Below are 19,301 nucleotides of genomic sequence, written 5' to 3' on the forward strand. Positions count from 1 at the left end.
TAAATTATAATAGCACACCAAAGGCACTGGCGTAAGTAAGTCTTGAGTCCACTGGATTGGAAATAAATATGTAAACAGTTTATTGGAGGTTTGCACTGCTAAATCCTAAATCAAACATGGTACAAATAGCACTCTAAAACCATAAAATTTAATTTCTCTCTTCCCCGCCTTTTGCAGCCAAAGGAACAAGAAGTCCTGAAAGATGGTAAGAACTAAAGATCAAGTCATCTCCCCATCTGTACTCCACAAAAGCCTACAGTTTCTGGGTCGTCTTGCCGCCCTGAAGAAGAACTCCAAGATCAAGAGAGACATGTTTGTGATGGCATTAACATCCTCATCAGTCTGACCAATTCCTGAACTTTTTAAAGCATCTCAGCCAATAATTCCCATTTGTGCTTGACTAGTTTGACAATTACCACGCAAAAGAATCCTGTCCAATATACACTTGGTAACCTTTGACAGTGCTTGGATACCAGACCTGCTGGGATATCCAAGATTGGGGCCTCTATGATGGTTTCTTTCTGTTACAACTTTCCAGACTCGCTGGAGAGCTCTCCAATTCCCTATTGCTCTGGAGCTGACCAAACATGGTATCTACACTGTTTTTTTTCCTCTGCCTCAAGCATGAAAAGTCCTGTCTTATGCACAAATTCAAATCCCAATTACAGGTAAGAGCTGCCCCACCTACGCCCTAACTACTGTAGGGGCACCCACCTTCCATGTTCCCACCTGCTCCCAACACTCAGTCTACACCACTATTTATTAAAAACTGAGGTGTATATTCTATTCAGCTATGTTATGTATTTTTATGTAGATGTCTTGTCATCCATCTTCAGTGTAATTTTTAAGAGAATGGACCATGTTTTCTTCTATTTCGGATTCTCCTAATACAATGCCAGGCAAGTAAATGCTTGCTAAATTTAACTACAAGTATACATTAACGGTGGGTAAATGCACAGTTGAGTATATCAAGTATGATCCAAGTTTTTTAAAAATATCAAATGTAAATCTAGGCTGTGGAGTTGGGTATATTTTTAGTTCATGCTTAAATTAAAAATTCTATTTTCCTGAGTGTGATGATTGATGTTTTCTTGTTTATTTCTTAAGACTGTCCTAGTCTGACTGTTTCTAGTCCAGCATGTAAGGGGCTTGAAGTCAACTCTGTCCTCCTAACAGCAGGTAAAAAGTGAAAGAAACTGAAAATCATCAACTCTTCTTACATCCATCAGAAGTGAGGTCATAGGGTAAACCACTGCTCCAGAATTGGAGAGATAGGTAAGCAGATATGGAAAAATCACAATTTAAAGGAGTAGAACCCTCTGTGGAAACCAGTGCCTGGGTAGGAAAACCTGAACTACAACTGGAAATTGTTGAGAATTAAAAACTCCAGGCCATTGCCCAGTGTTGGGATGACACCTATACTTTTGTTAAGTTTTACCTACTGAGGAGAAAAGAAGCGCTTTGAAATACTCCACAAACTTCTATTCTTCTTAACAAGCCCTGCCCTCAGGAGGAACTATCTTACCAGTAAAATCCTACTGGGATCTTACTAGAACCTAACCAACCTAGGGGAAGGGGAAGACCCAATTCCAGGCCCCTGTAGCCATCCTGTCCCATCTAAGGAGGTGAAAAAAAAAGGAGAAGCATCTGTGAAGTTCACAGCCCAGAGCACAGGCTCACACAACGAACAAAAAGCAAAACTGAGATTTAATCACAGAACTATGGAATGCTTCCCCTCCTTCCTCAGCTCACAACCACATCACTAAATACAGGGGCAGGCAAAAGTAGGTTTACAGTTGTGAGTACGTGAAACACAGAGTTTATTCTTGTACCTTTCTTTCTTTTTTTCTTTCTTTCTTTCTTTCTTTCTTTCTTTATTTCTTTCTTTCTCCTTTCTTTCTTTCTTTCTTTCTTTCTTTCTTTCTTTCTTTCTTTCTTTCTTTCTTTCTTTCTTTCTTTCTTGCCTTCTTTCTTTCTTTCTTTCTTTCTTTCTATCTTTCTTCCTTTCTTTATTGTATTATTATTAACCTACTTTTGCCCACCCCTATACTTTTTTGGTGCAGTTTCCTTTACCCACTATGTCATGTCTAGCTTTCAACAAACAATTATAAGACATGCTAAAAGGCATAAAACAAAATTGAAGAGACAGATCACATATGAGAACCGGACTCAGACACAGCAGGGATGTTAGAATTATCAGACTAGAAATTTAAAATAACTATGATTAATGTGCTAATAGCTCTAATGGAAAAAGTAGGCAATACGTAAGAACAGATGAACAATGTAAACAACAAATGCAAGAGACAAAAAAACACACACTGTAATAGAAATGAAGAATGCCTTTAATAGGCTCATTAGTAGACTGGGTAGGCTGAGGAAATAATCTTTGAGTCTGAGGATATGTCAATAGGAACTTCCAAAACTGAAAAGCAAAGGGAAAAACATGGAACAGAATATACAAGAACTGTGGGACAACTATGAAAGCTACAATAATATGTAATGGGAATACGAGAGGGAAAAGGGAAAAAGGAGGGGAAGAAATATTTGAAACAATAATGACTGAGAATTTCCCCAAAATTAATGTCAGACACAAAAACTATAGATCCAGAAAGCTCACAAAACACCAAGCAAAATAAATAATAAATAAATAAAGCCACAAAACGAAAGACTACCCTACCTATAGAGCAGCAAAGATAAAAATTACATCTGACTTCTCAGTAACTATGTAAGCAAGAAGAGAGTGGAGTAGAATATTTAAAGTATTGAGAGGACAAAACACATCAATCTGGAATTCTGCACCAATAAAATTATCCTCCAAGAGTAAAGTAAAAATAGACTTTCTCAAACAATCAAAAAATTGAAAGAATTTGTCACGAGTAAACCTGTCTTGCAAAAAAAAAAAAAAAAAAAAGTTAAAAGCTCTTCAGAGACAAGGAAAATAATATAGGTCAGAAACTCGGATCCACATAAGATTTGTTTAATTTGATATAGTATGATGTACCAAAAAAAAGCAATTTTAATGAGGAAGAAGTGTTCATTTTCCTAACCCCCTAGAAACAGGAGACATGGCACACCATGCAGGGCCACACAGGGAAGAACTGAGGATGAGGAGTGGGATGCATCAAGAGTAGTTCTTAAAGAAAAATTTATAGTGCTGAATGCAAATAAGAAAAGAAGTAAGACCTAAAATTGATCACCTAAGAATCATATAAGTATCCACCTTAGGAAGAAAAAAAGAAAATTAAATCCAAAGTACTAAGCAGAAGAAAATAAATAATTTTTAAATGGAGCAAAAATCATTAACATTGAAAACAGAAAATTACTAGAGAAAATCAACAAAACTAAAAGCTATTCTTTGAAAAAAAAATCAATAAAATCTTTGAGCCTCTGGCCAGGCTAAGAAAAAAAGAGAGAGAGAAAACAAAAATTATTAATATCAGTAATTAAAGAGAAGACATTGCTATAGATCCCACAGTCATTAAAAGAATAATTAAGGAATAGTATGAACAATTCTATGTTCACAAATTTGATAGCGCGATGGACCAATTTTTTGAAAGATACAATCTGCCAAATCTCACACAAGAAGAAATAGACAATCTGAATAGGTTTATATCTATTAAAGTAATTGAATCAATAAATAAACTTGCAGAACAGAATGCGCTAGGCCCAGATAGGTTCACTGGTGAATTATACCAGACTCTTAAGGAAGAAATTACACCAAATCTCTATAATCTTTTCCAGAAAACAGAAGCAGAGGGAATACTTTGTAAATCATTCTGTGATGCTGGACTTACCCTAATACCAAAACCAGATAAAGACATTACAAGAAAAGAAAACTACAGACCAATATCTTTCACGAATACAAATTTTTTTAAGTCCTCAAACAAAATGTTGGCAAATCAAATCCAACAATATAAAAAGAATTATACACATGATGAAGTGGGATTCATTTCAGACCGGTTCAACATTCAAAAATCAATTTATGTAATCCATTACATCAACAGGCTAAAGAAGAAAAGTCACATGATCAAATGAATAGAGGCAGAAAAAGCATTTGACAAAATCCAAACTCATTTATAAGAAAGAAAAAAACAAACAACAAAAACTTCTCTGCAAACTGGGCAGAGGAGAATGTCCTCAACATGATAAAGAACACCCTACAGCCCAGATGGTGTGGCTCAGTGGTTGAGCATCATCCATAAACCAGGAGGTCATGGTTCAATTCCTGGTCAGGGCACATGCCTGGGATGTGGGCTCAGTCCCCGGTAGGGGGTGTGCAGGAGGCAGCCAATCAATGATTCTCTTGCATCTTTGATGTTTTTCTCTCTCTCTCCCTCTCCCTTCCTCTGAAATCAATAAAACCATATTTTAATTAAAAAGGAGCATGTACAAAAAAACCCATAGCTTAAATTGTACTTAGTGGTGAGAAATTAGACACTTCCTCACTAAGATCAGGAATAACACAAAAATATTGCCTTTCATCACTAAAAAAATTAAATGGATGCATTATATTGTATATAAATTATGCCTCAGTAAGGTATAATTATTAAGTATCTAGTTTGAATGATAAATTATGTGGTCTTAAGAGTGGTGTACCAGGGTAGATGGTGGGAGTAGTTTGTTTTTTTTAAATAATTTATTCTTAATTGAAATCATTGAATACTTTATATTCAATGATTTGATTGAAAAAAAATCATTGAAATCATGAAAGTAAATTTGATTAAAAAAAAACAAGGACAGAAATCAATTTTTTAAAAAAAATTATGTTGAAATCAAATAAGCCAGCTAAAGTGAGTACAAACCAATGAATTCTGTAGGGTGGTTCTTTTTCAGTATATGACTATCACTGAGTCTATGTATAATTCTTGAAGTGTTCAATGAATGACTTTTCTCTTATTCTAGAATTGCACTGGTCAATACTTAATACTCAATATATATTGGTTTAAAAAAAAGAAACAAAAAAAGTGTTAAAAAGGGAAGTAGTTAAAAACAAAAGCATGCACAATGCCTCAATTAATATAAATATACTTTTATTGATCTTAACATCACCTATTATAACATTGTTGGGTAGCAAACGATTAATGTCAGTTATCAAATCTCTTTATTATAGACGTATCTGTGGTAGAAAGTATTTGGCTGGATTCAGCTTTTTGATCCGATCTGTAAATCTTCTTTTTAAGGAGGGGAATTTAAACTCTTTTTATGTTATATTATACAACTAGAGGCCCGGTGCATGAAATTCATGCACTGGGGAGGGGGGGGGGGCAGGGGTTTCACCTCAGCCTAGTCTGTGCCCTCTTACAGTCTGGGAGCCCTCAGGGATGTCTGACTGATGGCTTAGGTCTGCTCAGCCGTCAGTCAGACATCCTTAGTGGTGCCTCGGAGGCGGGAGAGGCTCCCACAACCACTGCTGCACTCGCCAGCTATGAGCTTCTGGTTGAGCTCACTGATCACCAGGGGGCAGCTCCTGTATTGAGCATCTGCCCCCTGGTGGTCAGTGAGTGTCATAGCAACCAGTCGTTCTGCTGTTCAATTGATTTGCATATTAGCCTTTTATTATATAGGATATATGTTTGGGCTTACTTCTGTCACCTCTATTTTATATATTATCCTTTACTTTTCCCAACTGTTTCTTTTGTTTAACTTTTTACCTTGTCACCTATTGTCTTTTTATCTATTGCCCCTTCATTAATCATTAATTTAGAAGAATACATATCATAGTTTTACTTAGAGCAAACTAAGTAAAATTATTTGCAAAAAAAAGTTTTAGTTTAAATGTCTAATTTCATCAACTTTAGAAATGAAACAATAGTATTTATGACCCTCACCTATGAAAGATAAAAAAAGTTAGCCTGTTTACATTTCTTTCCTGTTCTTTAATTTTTTGTTTGTATTTTATAGGGGCAAAGGGCGTCTCCCAATCTATTGTCATGAAATTACTTTTTAAACTTTAGGTATTTTATGCTGTAGTTTTTCTCTCAAGAATTATACTTCTTGGTTTGTGGTCACAATACCACAGTTATTTCCATTTTACTTATAAGTTTAAAGAATCATTAGAACTCTTTAAGTTTATGGAATTAATGTACCCATAAGTCCATACACATTCTTGGGTTCTTTATTTTGACTCTTCCTTTTGCCTTCTACACCGACCAGATCAGCACTGTCCAACAGAAACAGAATGGAAGCCACATACAGTAGGTCCTCTGGTTACATCGAAGATCCATTCCTACTGCCCGACTTGTAACGCTATTTTCTCCGTAAGTCGGAACCCACTTACATAAGCACCTATGTCACTCACATGGAGCACATACACAGCAGTAATGAAGTGAAACAGTAAAAAAAAATTAAAAGAAATACGGCAATTCCTGACCTTTACTTGTGGTAAATAAATAATAAAAAACATAAAGCACATATGTATATACGTCGAAATGATGGAACTTTTTTTTTTTTAATAAATAAACGGGAGATATCGACGTAACCACGTAACAATGTACGTTGAGTCCCACATAACCCGAGGACTGTCTGTATATAATTTTAAAAATTTTAGTGGCCACATTAATAAAGAAATAGATAAAATTAATAATACATTTTACTTAGGCTAATATATCCAAAATGTTCTAATTTTAATGTGTAACCAATTAAATACTTATCAATGAGATATTTTTGCATTCTTCTTTCTTAAACTGTTCCAAAAGTCATACAGTCATACAGTCATACAGTCATACATGCCTCCCTCTTCCCACTGTTTTCCAGTTCCCCGGTTCAGAGACAACTTCTTTCTTTTTTATTCTTCTTTATTGATTATGGTATTACATATGTGTCCTTACTCTCCCTTGCCCCACACCCCTCACCCCCCTGGTGTCTGTGTCCATTGGTTATGCTTATATGCATGCATACAAGTCCTTTGGTTGATCTCTCCTCCTTCCCCCCACCCTCCCCTGCCTCATCTAGAGCAATCTAAATCAGGGCTGCCTAATTGAAATATAACAGAAGCCATACAGAGAATGTGGCAATAGAACTCTTGGGTCTCATTCCTTCTGTTTTTTGTGTTTTTTTCCCTAAGCTCTTTATCTTTGTCTTCTGGGATCTGATGTTCCCGAGATAATTTATGGCCAGCCTAATTTATCTATTTTTCCAATGGATAGTTTGTCCTTTAGCCTTAAATAACACCATACTAATGTTATTTATTTTTGTTTTGCGTGCGGCGTTTATTTCTCTGAAACATGATGAAACTTCTGATCTGCAATTCATTTACTTTGGGAAGCCTTTCTTATGGGAAGAATGCCATATTTCTTCAATTAAAAGACATATTTTTCACATTTTATTGATTTATTTATCATGTTTTTATTAATTTTAGAGAGAGAGGAAGGGAGAGGAATAGAGAGATAGAAACAACAACAAGAGAGAAACATCATTGATCGGCTGTCTCCTCCACACCCCGACCTGGGATCAAGCCCACAACCCAGGCATGTTCCCTGACCAGGAATCAAACTGTAACCTCTTAGTTCTTAGGTAACTGCTCAACCATTGAGCCATATGGGCTGAGCTATTTCTTTCGTATTTTAATCTTTCTCAAACTGAGAAATGTCTTATGAGGGACACATTCATTTATTACTATCATTCCTTTTTATTTCCCCAAAAGCTATTTTTAAAGACCAGTGCGTCTTGAAATTGATAATATGAGATAAAAGAAATACAATGTTATGTAGTTCCTTTTGTTCTCTTCTATATTCCCCACCAGAAAGTCCACCTACTCCTGTGCTGTTTCTGTTTTCCATCACTATTATTCTTTCTAACCATTTTTGTCTCTTGGTCCTTATCTTCCGCATCCTATGAGATTTTTCCCAAAGCTGTCCTCTAAGTCAAAACTCCATTTTCTACAAGGTTGACTTGTACCCAGCTGCTTCTAATTGGGGCTTTGGTTTTGTAAAGGCTTTATTTTCCTTTTGTGCTTTCCTTGGCTTTGCCGTTCATTATCTCTTGCATTTCTTTAAGCCAGTGGTTCTCAACCTTCTGGCCCTTTAAATGCAGTTCCCATGTTGTGACCCAACCATAAAATTATTTTCGTTGCTACTTCATAACTGTAATGTTGCTACTGTTATGAATCGTAATGTAAATATCTGATATGCAGGATGGTCTTAGGCGACCCCTGTGAAAGGGTCGTTCGACCGCCAAAGGGGTCGCGACCCACAGGTTGAGAACCCCTGCTTTAAGCCCTTGCTTTACGAAACCTGTGTCCTGTTAGTCTTTAGAGTTTGGTATCATTTTTTGTGTTTCCTGGACTAATTCTTAATCTTTGTTTAGCATACAACAAACGCTTCTCTTTCTATTGAAAGTATTTTCGCATAAGACCCAGACTCATGCTTTGGGTTTTCCATGCAGCTGTTGAATGCGTGTTTGGAGCAGTGGAGAGAGTCAAGTTCAGGCACAGGGATGCAATAGAAGTTGGTCTTACACATTCACATTTATAGTTCTCAGCTATTGTGTACTTGATGGCTATTGAGAATGACATTTTCCTCTCATTATTCTTTTAGCTGCTTGTTACTACCTATAGAAAAACTATTGATATTTTCTGGATTTATTTTATAGTCAGCTATCTCAACTCAATTATCAGTTATTTCTCTTAGTAATGGTCTATCTGAAACTGCAAGCTCTTACATATTTCCTATTATGTGCCTATCACTATTCTTTGTTCTTTATCTTTAAAAAGTCTCTATGAGGTGAGTACTACTAGCCCATGAGATAGAAGAAAAAAGTAATGTTAACTATCTTATGTAAATTCACACAGCTAGTACGTGATAAAATGCTGATTTGAACGCAAGATAGATGGCCTCTTAAATCATTACACTGTTTGCAAAATTGTATTGTTATCTCCTGCTTTCAAAATTATGATTCTTACATTATTGCAATAATTAAAATAAAGCATGCAAAATTATCTTTATCCTCTCATTTCTTCTACAACTTTCCCCCTCTCCATTAAGGAGATCGGCTGGGTGTAAGAAAAGCTAAAGTCTGGAGCATCTTGGTACTAACTGGGCATGCACTCTTGGGCAAGGGTTAATAATTGTGAGCCTCAACTTTCTCATCAATGAAGTGGTAATAAGCACATCTTTTTTCACCTCTCAGAATTACTGTCAGATTGAAATATAACCATTTATATAAACTGCTTCAAGATCTAGCCAGAGATATCTTTATTACTACAATTTCACACCCAGGCACCTATCTATTTCAGGAGCCTATCTGCTTGACTTAAACATCCTCAAGCCATCCAGTTGCCCAGAAACTTACTATTATCATATTTTCTCTACCATTTTCTATTCTCCAGTTCACATACATGAACACACCACTAGCCACCACAACCATTGTCACCTGCCATTATCCAAAGAACCATCCTTGGCCTGCAGCCTTATTACAGAGACTTCTAGTCACCTATCCATTACCCAGTATTCCCTTTTCACTAAATCAATAGAACTTCTATATTGATGGATGGAGCAATGTGCTCGGCTATGAAAACACACTCCCAAACCTCCTTTGTAGCTAAGGGTAGCCAAAGAAATATACTCAGAAGATGGATGACCCAGCAGAAAAAGTAGGTCTTTTTATGTCCATACTACTGATGAAGAAACTGAGGCTCAGAGAGATAGTATAGTCCCCAAAACTTGCAGTCTCTCTGACTGCAAAGATGATGCTCTTTCTACTGTACCACTGCCCTTATAAAGCTCTCATCCCACTATTCTGATCTCTTGATGTGTCTTATTATTTTCCAAGATAATTATTAGTTAACCATGCTAATGGAGAAGGCTCAAGGTGTCACCTGGGCCCATCAAATAATGTGGAATTTTACAGTGGCCTCTCAGAGACCAAGTCTTGAATTATAGTAGCCGCCCAAACAGTGGTTTGAAGAATCAGAATTAAACAGGTCAGAGGGAATCTAGGGTAGTACAACAGGGCACTGGAGATAGGCAGGGTTGACAAAAATGCAGGCAAATGTGCCCTGGCTGGTGTGGCTCAGTTGGTTGGAGTGCATTCTGTACATCAGAAGGTGGTGGGTTTGATTTCTAGTCAGTGCACACACCCAGCTTTCAGGTTCAATCCCAGTTGAGGTCTGTGCAGGAAGCAACCAACTGATGTTTTTCTTTCTCGCTCGCTTTCTCTCCCTCCTCCCCTCCATTTCTTTAAGATCAATAAAAAAAATTAAAAATTTTTTAATGCAACAAATGCCAATTTCCCACCAGCTAGCCCTTCCTCATAAGATAGGCATGCAACTCATTTGTATCTTTAGGTCCAAGCTTTGGCCAGTGCACACCTCCTCCTCTTCTGCACCTGCTCAGAGAGGACCTAGATCTGAGAGGATGTAGATCTGAGATCCTATGAGGTTGACAGGGGCATCCCCAAAGCAAAATGCAACCCATGAAAGGTCACAACTCCAGTGAATCCCTGTTCTCCACTGTCAGAGTGAGAGGGTTCTGGATAAATGTTCCAGAGTTAAAAATTATCCCCTTTTGGAAGGTGATTTGAATTTGAAGAAGGAAAACACAACATAAAATAACCATGAAGACATATTTGTAAACCTTATACTTCACTAGAGACTCAGTGCATGAAATTCGTGCACTTGGAAGGGTGGGGAGGTCCTTCAGCCCAGCCTGTGACCTCTCGCAGTCAGGAGCCCTTGGGGGATGTCTGACTGACGGCATAGGCCCGCTCCCCAGGGGGAGCGGGCCTAAGCTGTCAGTCAGACATCCTTAGTGCTGTTGCAGAGACAAGAGAGGTTCCCGCCACCACTGCTGCACTTGCCAGCTGTGAGCCCAGCCTCTGGCTGAGTGACACTCCCCCTGTGGGAGCACACTGACCACTGGGGGAAGCTCCTGCATTGAACATCTTCCCCCTGGTGGTCAGTGCATGTTATAGCATCTGGTCATTCCACCATCGGGCCGAAACTGGCTCTCTGACATCCCCCAAGGGGTTCCAGATTGCAAGAGGGTGCAGGCCAGGCTGAGGGAGCCACCGGTGCATGATTGGAGCCAGGGAGGGACATGGGAGGTTGGCCAGCCAGGGAGGGATCACAGGAGGGCTCCAGGGCATGTCTGGCCTGTCTAGCTCAGTCCCAATCAGCCAGACCCCAGCAGCAAGGTAACCTACCATTCGGAGCATCTGCCCCCTGGTGGTCAGTGCACATCATTGCGAGCAGTTGAGCGGCCTTAGCATATCATTAGCACATTATACTTTGATTGGTTGAACGGCCAACTGGACGACCAGACACTTAGCATATTAGGCTTTTATTATATAGGATTATAGAAAAAAGCTAAGTATATGCCCTTTTATTACTTTTGAACAAACTGTGTGCAGCCATGATTCAGGTTGGGGACTATTTATAGTGGCAAACTTTCTTTTCACAGGCTCGTGATATTTCTAGCAATGGCTTGCAATTTTACCGACATTTCTGAAGTTGTTTTCAAACAGAAGTTAGCCTGTGAGCAAACCTTCTATCAGTGGTTCTCAACCTTCTGGCCCTTTAAATACAGTTCCTCATGTTGTGACCCAACCATAAAATTATTTTCGTTGCTACTTCATAACTGTAATGTTGCTACTGTTAGGAATCGTAATGTAAATATCTGATATGCAGGATGGTCTTAGGTGACCTCTGTGAAAGGGTCGTTCGACCGCCAAAGGGGTCGTGACTCACAGGTTGAGAACCGCTGTTCTAAATGTTTTAACGTAAAACCTACACACACAATTAAATAGATGATCATGGTATTAGTATTTTCTCACTTTTCACATTGCAACCATACAGCAGACAGGGAACTCTGGGGGAAACTTTAGAACAATGCTAGCAATTGCCACAGCAAAACCACGCATCCTGCCTCCCCTCATCGAAGAGAGGAGAAAACCGAGAAATATATGCAGAGGTTTGCTCCAGAGTCTCAGGAGTCAATAGTGAATTTAGACTTACTAGTTAAGCCACCAAAGGAGAACAATAACCAAAAAAATACAAACTGACAGTAAACCCTACACAGAACCTTCATCATCAGATAGCTCGTGAGTAAGGCTCTCTCTGCAGTGACGAAGAGCCCGCCTCGTCTGCAGGAATGATTGGGAAACTTGCAGAACAGGGAACAGCATAATTTGGGTCCACAGGGCATCCATATTTGTTTCCAAGAGCCTTTCCCATAGCAACTCATTTCTTCTCAGAGTTAGTGTGAGGTAGCTAGCTCTGGACTCCTCAGAGAAGGTGAAAAATTCTCTCTCTTACTTTGGTTCATAAAAAACCTCAGTATCCATATTTATTCTACTTATAAAATGTATCATGTAAACATCAATACAAAGATTTAAAAAAAAAAAAATGTCTTGCTGCCCTGGCTGGTGTTTCTCAGTGGTTAGAGTGTCGGCCCGCACATCGAATTCTAGTCAAGGGCATGTACCTGAGTTTCAGGTCTGGGTTGCAGGTTTGATCCCCGGCCCTGATCAGGGCATGTGCAGAAAGCAACCAATCAATGTGTCTCTCTCATATTGATGCTTCTTTCTCTCTTTCTCTCTCCCTCCCTCCCTCCTTCCTTCCCTTCCATTCTCTCTAAAAGTCAATGGAAAAAATATCCTCAGGTGTGGATTAACAACAACAATATATCTATATCTATTCCTATACTTAGACCTATACTTATACCTATACCTATATCTATATCTATATCTATATCTATATCTATATCTATAATATCTTGTCGATGTGAATTTTCCTTAAGGATTTTTGTTCAGAGCTCACAAAGGAAATACATCTTTTCCAAAATAACAAATCTTCCATTCTAGGTTAACTACACCAAGTTGCAAAGATCCTGGATAAAGAAAAAATATGCCACCAGATTTTAGTGCAGAACTCCCTCCTTCACTCTGAGGGAGCCTTGTCTGCAGCCTTCCACACAGTAAAAGCTCAGAAATGTTTGTTGAAGCCATGAGTGCTGTTTGAGGAAATTTCAAAGATCACTGTTCACAGTCAGAAACAAAATAGCAAACCATAAGCATTTCAAAGTTCTTACTATAGCTGAATAGACCCGGATATCTGATGCCTTATGCTCAGTCTATGCACCCATTGCTGTTTATTTGAGGGTTCCTGCAAGGGGTGAGGGAGGAGCCCAAAGGTTAGACTACATGAGCTCTAATTAAGTCAGTGGTTATCAAACTTTAGCTGCAGGTGCATCTTCTGGGAGGCCTGCTAAAACACACATCCTGGGCCCCATGCCCAGAGATGCTGGTTCAGCAGGTCTGGGAGGGGCGCATGAATTTGCATTTCTAACAAGGTCCCAGGGGATGGAGATGCTACTAGTCTTTGGACCACACTTTCCAACTCTGAGAGTCCAGCCTTTAAAAACCTGGTCTCAACCATTTGCAAAATACTTTCCAGGATTGCAGGGCAGGTGCAAAATCATTGGGAGGGGTAATCGCAAGCACACCTGCTCACCTGCTCACCTGCCTTCGGCGCCCACCTGTGCTCAACTCAGGCCCCAAGCACCCGCTCTCCACACTCACCGAACTTTCCCCGGTGTCGGGGGCACTCAGAACCCAAGAGATGGTCCCCGCTCTCCAGAGGGCGGCACCTGGAGCCTGCGCCTTCGCGCAGTAGCCTCTGGGCGCCCAGGGCGCAGAGGAGGGAGCGCACGGGCAGCGACGTCCAGGCTGCACAGCGCAGCGCAGTGGCAGGTGGGTACAGAGCAAACGCCCAGTGCGCGGCTCTTTTAAGCCGGCGCTGACCCTTGACCTTGCCTGCCACCCCCCCTCCGCCGTGGGCTGGGCTTTTAACTCTTTGCGGGTTTCCAGAGAAGATCCAGCTGCCTGTTGGCTTTGTCCACAGCGGCTAGCTGCGGTGAGGGAGAAGGCGCGGGCTGCCAAAAGAACTAGCTAAGGCGAGTTCCTCAGAAGCCGAGGGCAGCCTGTGTCTGAGGTCAGCGCTGCTGCTGGGCTGAGTGAGGCCGTGCCCTTTAGCGCCAGTGCTCTACTCGGTGGTTTCCTGAGAACCAGAGAAAATTCTCCCAAAGGCGCAATATCGGGTAAGCTGGGCTTGGAGAGCGAGCGCACCCATGCTCAGGGTAGCAGGAGTTCTCTCCAGCAGTTCCCAGAAGGGCAGGACTGGGAAATGGACCAGGCAACAGAAATGCACATGTGATTAGCAGAGATCATCATGACAAACTTGGAAAGCATTGCCTATTCTTAAAAGAATAGCTTATTTTTTATGTTTGTTGGCTTGTTTCTCATGGGCATGTACTCACAGTGGAGGTTCTACGGGCGAATGTGTTCCTGGCTTGTGCCATTGAATTCAGTCTGTCAGCTTCATCCGGCTGTGCTGCCGGGGAAGAGGCAAGCTACAGTCAGTTACAGCGATGAAAGTTTATTAAAAGGCCGAGAAGAAAGGTGAGGGGGGAGGTGGGGGAGGGGGGGCTGCTCAACAAGGACTTCTGGGGCTGCTTCTGAAATTCACTAGAAAGCTTCCACTTTGTTTCAGAAGGAAAGGGTTGGAAGGATGGAGAGAAGTTGAATGAGGGCTGTCAGGACTTTTTCCTTTTATTATTATTTTTTAAAAAGGAGAACACAAATGTGTAAACTAGCCACTGGTGTTCTTTGTTTTTTATTAAGTAGAGGGGGAATGGCTTTCCTCAAAAGACAGTATGTTTGCTCAGTATATTGTGTGTGGACTTCCGGGATCCACTTAGCACAGTTAGGATTATGGGCTATTCTGCACAGAATGGAAGGCAGCTATGTTCCATTCTGGGAGGAGGTCTCAGCCTGAACCATGAAGGTCAGAGCCCTGAGACCTGGCTTCTCACTCACCAGGAGTTTCGTGTGTGTGTGTGTGTGTGTGTGTGTGTGTGTGTGGGTGTTGGGGAGAGGGGAGCAGGGAGCGAGGAGTGGGGAGTGGGGAGGTGAGGAAAGTGAGTATTCACTGCCCAGGCACAGCCTCCACACCTGTTCTGACTGCTCTGAGAAAGCTGCCCCTCTCACCCTGAAGCAGGTAATTCGTTTCCTAGGATTTGTATGGTAGGACATTCAGAGAAAGGCAAAAGCACCTGTGTGTTCACGGACCCACACAAAGGAAATGAAAATGAAGTTGCTAACTGTGATTTTCCACTGTTTTTCCTGGTCATGACCCTCCTCAACAAAGGGATGGAATGAGAAACACCGACACAGCCAATACACGCAGAATGGCGAGAGGAGATGGGAGACTATGCTCTTTGTACATGACCACACGGTGTTGTTTCTAGAACATAATCATCATCATCACAACAATAATACTAAACTCAAGACTTCTGTCTGGGAGAAAGCTGCACCTCCAGCTCTCTCCCTTAAGCCAGCCAATTCCGTTTCTCCCCATACGTCCCTGGTGCCTTTCGTGCTGCTGCCCCAGCGCTGGAGCTCAGAACAAGTGAGTCCAAAAGAGCGTGTCTCCCGGACAAGGAACACTTATTGGCTGAGTCCTGGTCACGCAATTCAGCGGTGAGAGACCTCTCAGTGTGCCTTAGTGACTTGCAGATAGGGACTTCTTTGGAAGGCGATGGGAGGCTTGGATTAGTCACCGCCGAGCTAACTGATTTATGGACCGAATGAAATGGCTAAGTGGAAAGTCCCAGCAAAATAGGAACGAGGGTCACATTCCCTGATATGCATCATAAGACATTCAGAGAAAGGCAGGGACACCTGTGCCCTCAGAGACCCACACAAAGGAAATGAACCGATGTTGCTAACGTGTTTTGTCATTGTTTTTCCTGGCCCTCCATGTCTAAGCCATTGGCCTCCCATCCGTGATCACATGGAGCTGGAATCATAACACGCAGAGCACATCTGAGCCAACGCTAATCAGAGGCAGTTCACAGAAAGGACCCCTGGCTGCAACCCTGCCGACAATGGAGAGAGAGAGAGAAGTAAAAAGTAACAGTGAATGGAAAGGAGCTGTGCTAACAAGAAGCATGTTAAAACAGCAGCCTCCGCAAGACGCGCCCCCCACTCCCATCTTTACAATGTGCTTTCCCTCCCTGCAGCCACTCTGGTCCTAAGTTTCTCACAATGAACCCTCCCAGCCGCATGGAACTTCACAGATCATGGGCAGACGCCCAGCAGGTGTGTAGACAGCGGTGGTGGCTGTAAGCAGACCTTGACTGGTCCTGGGAAGAGGCTTGAGAAAATGCTCTGAAAGGGTAAAGTCTTCCAAAGCCACCGGGAAGCCCTGTTCACAGGAGCGTGAGCATTTCTGTGAAAGGGTACACCTGGGTGTGCGCATTTCTGTGAAATGGGCACACCTGGGTGCTAATGCATTTGCAGTGTGCAATTTGGCTCATGTCTAAATCATGGCTGCCGTGGAAATCCTCCACACAATCTCAGCACTGCCTCGGTTGCTGAAGGAAGTGGACGGGCGGCATTCTATGCCAGAAGGCATTCGGCACAGTCAAGCAAAGATGATCAATCTCATTTTCCCAGCTCTGACTAGACTCACGAACAGAGCTTCTGCCCAAGTCCACCTCAGATTTTATTTGAGTATATTATCGACACTGTCCAGTGATTTTGGCAGCACCTCAGCGCTCGGTCAGTCATTCTGGCTAGGCAAGCGCTTGGCCTGGGTTAGGCCAATAACTGATCTCTGTGGGTATAGCAGAAGCAGCATTTTATGTCCATTGGGTCTTAGTTGAGTTTGAGGATGGTTTCCAATAGAGCGCATACAAACAGTTGCTCTATTATTTCTCCTAATTTCTGGCCAACATCGTGTAGTCATTAAGAACATGGACTCTACAGCCAAACTGCCCAGGTTCAATTCCCAGATCTTACGTAACCTTGGGCAAGCTTATGAACTTCCTTCTGTAAACAAGGAAGAGTATCCACCTCATAAAATAGTTAAGAGGACTTATATATGTGAAGTCTTTAGGATTATTTCTGGCCTGCGTTAACTGTTCTGAAAATATTAACTATCATTATTATTAATTATAATTAATATAATTATCATTATGTTATTTATGTAATATGTCGTTCTTTTTAAAGCTTCCTTCTTTCCCTAGTTCATAAAACACAGTTGGGAAATGGCATCTAAGGGAAAGGGAAAAGGAAAGGGAAAAGGATGTGTGTGCTTCTTCATTTGCTATTTGAAAATGCCAATCTGATCATCATTGTCCTAATTTAAAAAAAAAAAAAATGGCTCCCATGGCTCGTAGGTGAAGTTCAAAATGTTAACCATGGCTACAAGACTCTGCATGATCTGGCCTTGCCACTTCTCCTGTTTTAACATGTGCCCTCCTCCCCTTAGCTCTCCTCACTGCAAACTCATTGGCCATGTTGTAGGTTCTCAGAATCTTTGAGTCTGCTCTCCCCTTGGCCAGGAGCATCCCATTCCTCCTACCTCCATGCCCTTAGCTCCCTCCTACTCAATCTTTTCTGCCCCAAAGCCTTTCCTGGTGCTGCAGGCAAGTTAAGGCCCCTGCAGTCCTTTATAACTGCACAAGTTAAAATCATTTGCTGAATATATCTTTTCCTCCCCACACTGTGTTCTTCACTGTTCAATTCCCAGTGCCTACCATAAACCTAGAATTAGGTAGTTAAAAGAAGGAAAGGGAAAGAAATGATACACTTAATGGTTAACATTAGGAATTTTGTATAGTAAAATGGATTAATCTCTCTATATTTTGTGTTCTTTATAACTTAAGAGGTTTCTAGGGTAATAAAGATATTCTTCTCTAGTTTTTTTCAAATAAGTTCAAGAATTTGTATTTCACTTTTAAATGCTTAATTTATATGGAATTGATTTTTGATATGAGATAGAGATCCATTTTTAATTTTCTTCCATATGCATATACTTTCTTAAGACCATTTTCTGAATATTTTAATTTTCCCCATTGATTTGCAATAAGATTTCCATATTGTGTGGGTGTGATTCTGGGTTCTCTATTTCATTCATCTAATTCTGTCCCAATATCCCATTGTCTCAGCTTCTATAGCCTCATAGTAAGTCTTGACATCTGGTGAAGTGAGTTCTTCTCCATAAGGATTATCTTGGCTATTCTGGGCTATTTTCTCTTTCATGTAATCCTAAAATCAGGTGTGTTGGAATTTTTATTGAAATTTCATTGTAACAGTTGAACAATAGTTCATATATTGTGACAGATACCCATAAATATGTGTTTATTTGTTTTAAAAAAAACTTCACCCAGCCAGTGTGGCTAAGTGGTTGAGCATCGACCTATGAACCAGGAGGTCATGGTTTGATTTCTGGTCAGGGCACATGCCTCAGTTACAGGTTCGATCCCCATAGTGGGTGTGCAGGAGGCAGCTGATCAATTATTCTCTCTCATTATTGTTTCTCTCTCTCTCCTCCTCTCCCTTCCTCTCTGAAATCAATCTATATCTATATCTATCTATCTATATATACATACATACATACACATACACATATATATACATAAATATATACATATATACATATACACATATATATGTGTATGTGTGTGTGTATGTATATATATATGCCCACATATATATATACATATATACAATATATATATATTGAGACCCTCAAGATGGCAAAGAGTGGTTTTTCTGGTTGAGATGCACTCCCCACCCACCCCAAGACTCATCTTTTAATAACAATGATTCTCAGGTCCTGTCCAGGCTTTAACAGAGAGAGACCGCTACCATTGGCCATCAGAGTGAAATGCTGAGTGACGCTGAGGGCTAGAGGTTCAGGAAGCTGGAGTCTCAGGGACAGAATGTACTTCAGTTCACGTTCGTGCATGGCTGCAGCAGAAGCTTTGCTCATGCTGTGTCCATATTCCACAGTGTGCAAAGATTTATTAATTGTGACATTCATCCCCAAGAGTAAAATCCCAAGGGAAGAAAGGGGGCCCATTTCACTTCAAGGGAAGGGTGGGGCTCTTCCTTCAGGGTTAGTGAAGTAGTAGTTGTATAGCATTGGACTCAAATGGAAGTTGGCTTCTTCGAGGAACCTTTCTGGGAAATATCATTGTAGACATGTTTTTACTTGCAACACAATTACAATTTAGGTTACACAATCACAGTAGGATATAAAAGTAGCTTTGGAGATTTACAACCTTTTCCACAGAATTCAATATTTCCTTTTCCTGTCTTCTGCTTGTAAAATTGAAACAAGTCTTTTTCTCTAAAGAAATTATAATGCAAAATTGTTCCTCTATTAAAATTACATTTATTCTACTAAGGATCCATTTATCTAATTTAACATGTTGCAGAAAGTAGGACTTTTAAGCTCAACATTTGAAGGAATTTAGGCACTAAACCATCAAGTTTTCAACTTCCTAACACAGAGA

General features: G+C 40.6%; 1 protein-coding gene across 3 annotated transcripts in view; it reads right to left on the bottom strand.

The window, feature by feature from the left end:
• The window catches only part of COL6A5 (collagen type VI alpha 5 chain), a 102,779-nt gene extending 88,857 nt beyond the window's left edge, over window positions 1-13,922 (bottom strand). Inside the window, exon 1 of one of the 3 annotated variants that reach the window (XM_036332646.1) lies at window positions 13,516-13,922. The gene's annotated coding sequence lies outside the window, so the exon portion shown is untranslated. The remainder of the gene's footprint in view (window positions 1-13,515) is intronic. The other 2 variants (XM_036332647.1, XM_036332648.1) reach the window with 2 other exon arrangements.
• Between the last annotated feature and the right edge of the window lie 5,379 nt (window positions 13,923-19,301).

Source organism: Myotis myotis, unplaced genomic scaffold, assembly GCF_014108235.1.
Source record: "Myotis myotis isolate mMyoMyo1 unplaced genomic scaffold, mMyoMyo1.p scaffold_m19_p_13, whole genome shotgun sequence".
Taxonomy (NCBI): Eukaryota; Metazoa; Chordata; class Mammalia; order Chiroptera; family Vespertilionidae; genus Myotis; species Myotis myotis.